Source organism: Notothenia rossii (assembly GCF_949606895.1).
Source record: "Notothenia rossii genome assembly, chromosome: 2".
NCBI classification, from domain to species: domain Eukaryota; kingdom Metazoa; phylum Chordata; class Actinopteri; order Perciformes; family Nototheniidae; genus Notothenia; species Notothenia rossii.
In genome coordinates this window covers 77,474,761-77,480,760 of record NC_136904.1, presented here as the reverse complement: position 1 = coordinate 77,480,760, position 6,000 = coordinate 77,474,761, and positions in this window count along the sequence as shown.

Sequence of the window (6,000 nt, the reverse complement as noted above, 5' to 3'; positions counted from 1 at the left end):
AGTAAGAAAAGAAGCTTAGGAGGGAGGTTAACACTTTGCTGATTCTGTAGGGATGGCCAATCTTGACATGAACCAACTGTTATTGTCAGATTGTGGGTCTCTATAATAACAAAAAGGTGACTATCTGACATCTTCCCTACTCCTGCAAACTGTTCCTGTTAAAGCCTTCAGCCAAGCTCTACAAAATGCAACAAATGAATGAAACATAAGCAAATTAATTTAATATTAGATACCATTTTAGCAGTATGAAGGAAAAAGCGAAAAGTACACCAAAACTAAACCAGTCAGAACTGTAGAAAAATGCCTTAAGTCCAACACTTCAGATCGTTTGTTTTAATTTCCTGGCAATGGCCTCGTTTAGTTTAAACTACAATTTGAGAGTCCAAGTGTGCTAAATAACTGCTGTAAGCCAAACCAACAGCTCTTCAGCTCTTCTTTATTTATGACAATTTTTACCAGGCGGCTGGATTTGTGAAGTGCATGATTGCTTTCTATGCCATTGCCTTGTCATGTCTTGTTTAAGTTCTCATTCTCAATTCACAAAATGGCCCATTGTCTTGTTACTGTGTTGTTGTGGCTAAGTGTGTAAATGGGGCAGCCGTCCTGTGTAGTTGGCCTGGTAGACTATAGGTTGACCGCTTTTTCTGTGGTTTTACCATGGCGTTCAGGGTAGTGTGTGCATGCATGTATGTCTGGAGCGAAGGAAAGTTTCCCTGGGGGCGTCAGACTCCTCATTAACCTTCTCTTCATCTTTCTCTTCCTCTTTTTCCTCTTTCTGCCAAATCCAATATTCCTCAGTGCCTCCTCCTCTCCAAATGCCAGCATTCACATCAAAGAATATTCTGTAGGCCTACAGTAATTCACTCATTCATTAAAGATTTCCGTCTGTTTCATAGAGATGTTTTTCTCTATTTCCTATTCTTCTTATCTGCTCAAGGACATTTCTCCAATTTAGAAAATGCGGATGCAAAATATAGGATCATCACGTACACCTGCAGATGAACTCAACCTCACAATGATCTAATAATGACCTCTAATAGGAAATACATTTAATACTGCATGGGTCATATCGAGTTAATAATTGTATTTTTCTGAATCCAGTTTAAAATCCCTTTTTAATGGCACATAATCTTCATAATAAAAGTGTAAAACCACATACTCTGTGGGGAAACAATAATCCTTATCTAATGTTTTTTTGTTGCATCCAGATGTACAAATGATTTTTCATTATGTTTCTTGCGTCATTTTTTCCAAATCAGGCATCTTAAAAAATGCAAAACAATTGTACATCTTAAATAATGAATGTGTAAGTTCTGCCTGTGAGGAAGAGCAGTATTAACTTTCCCAAACAGGGTACAAGTGTAAAAAACAACTTTCTGATGTGTTTTCACTCCATCAGTTCCCTTGTACAGAACGTCCCCTTGAGCAGAGTGTTAGCAATAATGTCACTGTTGGGACAAGAGAAGCCTTTTTACTGTCTGTTATCTCTCTCTCCGACTTTCTCTTTTTGTCTCTCACTCTCTCCTCCTCACATGCTCCATTTATCTTCTCCTTTTCTCTCTCTGTCCCTTCTTCTCTCTCAAACTCTCTCTTCCTGTCATGTCAGAGGGGAATGATGACCATCTGCAGCCCTCCTGCCCCCTGACATCTGGAGACGGGCTGAGACCTATGGCTGAGACACAATGATAAGAGCACACACACGCACGCACGCATGCACACACACACAAAACACACACACACACACACACACACACACACACACACACACACACACACACACACACACACACACACACACACACACACACACACACACACACACACACACACACACACACACACACACACACACACACACACACACACACACACACACACACACACACACACACACACACACACACACACACACACACACACACACACACACACACACACACGCAGTATTTTCTTTAGTAAAATATGTGCAGCAGAAGAAGAGACCAGGAGCTAGGTGCATTACAAGGGGGCAAAGGGGTGTGTGTGAGGTCTAATGGAAGTAACACGTCATGCTACTGTTGGACTGCCATCATTCAGGATGCATAATACTTAGAACGGAGAACAATGTGAGCTATTGAATCACAAGGAGTTGTTGCAGTATATGGTCCTTGGCTCAGGATCTCACTCGCAGATCCTAAAATCTATTTATTTGTTTTCAATCATAACCTATTGTATAATCAATAACCTTCTTTATCAAATCTATTACTAATCAGGGCATAGGAAAGAACATAGTAATTGAATGTGAATTCACCTCGAGAGTTCTCACACATAAAGCCTGAAAGAGAATCAAAACTGAAAATGTATATTTAAAGTGATATGAGCTCACAGAGCAATAACAAAGAGGAGGTGATCCTTATTTGTATTTAAAGACAGTCTCAGTTGAGCACTGTGTTCTGAAGCCAAATTGCATGTCATAGTCTCCCCTGAATAATGCTCTCTGATGCCGAAATAATTAATTCTGCCAATCGGATCATTAAAGTTGAATCTTTTTCCAATTATGAAATGTTTATCTCCAACTTTAAAAGGTGAACATAATGATTACCAGCTCTATAACAATGCTGTAACTTTCTTTGTTCAGGGATGATGTCATGTTGAAAATCTTTAGAGCCACATATTCACATGCGTGACACTGAGTCCTTCCATGGTACGCCTACAGTGTATTTCCATCTCAGCTGCTCTGTTTACATGTGCATAGAGACTATTGGACACATAGAGACTGACAGAATATTTGAGACAGCTGTTATTTTATGTTTTATTTACATAAGCTGCACAGGCTCAAATGGTCTTTTTTTTTTAATTAAGCAACCGTTTATTTTTTTAACTAAACTCCTTGTCCTTTTGCCTCTGATACTGTATATATAGTATGTGACACATGTGATAGTCTTCAGTCATACTAACAAAGGTACCTGTAGTAACTTTCCCACAGGATAAGTCACTTTCCTGCCTTGAACTTAGCCCAAGAGCAGCACCCGACAGAATGATAGATGCCCAACTTTTTTAATCGTCTGAACTAATTAGAAATACAAGCTCTTGGAGCGCATGAAGGATAGCATTTCCACCAGAGTGGTTTTAATCAGCTCCCTTCATCTCAGTCACACTTAGAGCTAATTCAGAGGACAAGATCTTGTAGGAGAGATGAGGGATCATATTTCTACCAGAACAGAATTAAGTTGACTCCTTAATGGCAAAGACGCCCTAGCGACAGTTCAAACTAATGAATTGTTTACAATTTTTAAATTGCACTGGAAGAACAAAGTCAAACCACCTTGACGGTTCTCCTACAAACTTCAATTTCGACAATCAATGATGAAATGAAACATGAGATTTTGTTGTTCATGCTACTGCGTGACTGGCATGCCGTTGATCACCAATACAATATCTCAACACTGTTTGATGACCAAGACATTTTTTGTCATTTTGAGCATGTTGCCCAAGGAATATCAAAACATACCCACAGCTACAGCGGCATTAGATACCAGACATCGGCAGTTAAGCTTGCCATACCAAATATTTATCCTGCAAGTTCCTTTAATACGTGAAATAAATGACTGCAAAGTGTAAGGATAATTCTAAGACTACCATTGAATTGCCCGTATGTGTTTTAAATATATGTGCACTCCATGATGCAGATGCTGATCTGGAAAATATTCTAAAGATGAGGCAGTTTGAAGAACAAACCACAGAGAAGAATACACATTGTTACTCAGCGTGGCATCTCATTTACCTCTTTACAAGTGCAGGATAAACACTGTAGGGTAGTGACGGCAATGCCAGCCCTTTTTGCAATAAACCTTTCCAGGAGACAAATAGGTGAGCTACATCTGTGTGACACCCAGAAATTAGTTTAATTAGCGTTTTCAACACATTTCCTAGCAAGACTAGCCATTATATAAGATGGCCCAGATTCTTGTGTGAAGGTTCAATGCAAAAGTCAGAGTATTCCACCGAGATAATTACAGATTCTGTCTGTCTGACCTGCAGGGCAACAAATGTGTCTGCTCTGGTGCCTTTGTGTATGTCTGCAAATGTGTTGATGTGCACGCGAGTCCATTTCTAGGTCTATAAGTCAGAGAGAAGAACATAAAGAAACAGCGTCTCAATAGGAGAAATGTGTGTGTATTTCAGTGGATTTGTGTGTAAATGTGATCTGGTGGCAGTTATTTTTCATTTAAGGGTTTGTGACACAAGGAAGCGCTCCTAGCGTGCAGATTTTAGTCCCTGTCACTCTCTGGAAGGAACGTTTTCTCACCCTGCACTCTGTCATAGAAAAGTCCCTGATTAATCTTTTATTCCATTATTATGCCGTTTATGATGTTATTCTTTCCATTCCAGTTGTCAGTCTTGTTACATACAATTAGTCAGCCCTCAAAATGTGTCCATACAAAACCTCGGTAAGCTTTTCCAAATCCTTTTCTTTGGGCTGGTGGACATTCTGCCACTTTTGGCACTCTTAGGTAAACCAGCTAAATGACTGTGCCAAGCTGGGAAATGCCATTTATTTCCCATTTAAGAGAGGTGTCAGCTCAGTCTTGATTTGTGTTCCGAGGCAGAATCAGTTTATTGGACAAGCTGCGACCTATGACTTTTAAGGGCCAAGTAATGTTTTGTTTTTGACCTTTTCGAGGAACCCAAAATGAATCATTCTGATTACATGCCACTTTTGCGACAAATCATTCAGTGTCCCTGAGTATATGTAGGTTATAGTTTTGTTAGTCTCACATAAAATCTCAGTACAGGGCTGTTAAAGAAGACTGCCCTCCAACCAGATGACTTGGGTTTATATAGCCCATGTCAGCAAACACCCACCTTGGTGCTAATACTCAGCAGTGCACTCAACACTGGCTGCACTTCAGAGATTACAGAAGAGAAATATTTCCTTGGAGCATCAATAAAGTAAAACATGTACCGTTTTTCGGCAATTAAAAATGAGACATTTTACTTTTATGGAGCCAAAATAATTCCATGTTGGACAGCAACACAGATAGAACAAATCTGCAAACTTTTATTTGAAACACTTTAGACCCACTTATACCATGCTAGTGCTAATTGCAGTAAAAGGGACATTTTGCAGTCTTGAACTAAACGTTGTTGCTGAAATAGTTCAAAGCATCTTGCATTTCCAGTATAGCTTGAGGCTACGAGCACTATGGGATACAAGACCAGAGGGACTGGAGGGAGCTGGAGAAACCTCTAAACAGCCTGAAGTGTTTGAGCTAGTTAGCACGACAGCTTACTCACACCTCCATGCGAATGGACTTTATGGACCTGAACGCTGAACTGCACCACTTGGAGTAATTGACTGCCCAAATAGCTGCAGCTAAGAGTCACTACAAAGCATAAGTTAATTAAAAAGACTACATTTGGTCTGTGCTTGTTTAAACTGGAGGTTGCTCAACAGTTTCTAGGAAAACTGGGGTGATTTGTAGTTTCACTCCGGGACCAGATTCAATAACAAAAGTACTGCTGTGCTTGTCTGTTAGGGGCCACAGCAGAGAAAGGACACAGTGGCCCCTGAGGAATGTTGGCTCTAAGCCCAAGGCAGAAATAAGTAACAGATACATACAGTATACAAAATACATGAATAAATAATTGTAGGTAATAAAAAAATCATTATCATTATCAATCTTTTCAATGAACCAAATAAACTATTTTTTTTTAACCAGAATGCCCATTATTAAAGGCAGGATTACCCACAATTATTCAAAAGTTAGTGAATATTATCAGTCATTTTATAAAAAACATGACATAAAGTTAAAATGATTGGCAAAGACAATAATGTATACCACATTGAATAGACTGTTGTAATAAGGGAAGTATCTTTGTCACATAAGAGATGGGCAACTTAATCCTCAGATTATTTTGCACGTCAAATGAAATTACTATAAACATATCAATCTAATTATATGAACTAATTTTGTTGAAAATAAATCTGATCTCTGTGAATGGAACCATGAAAATACA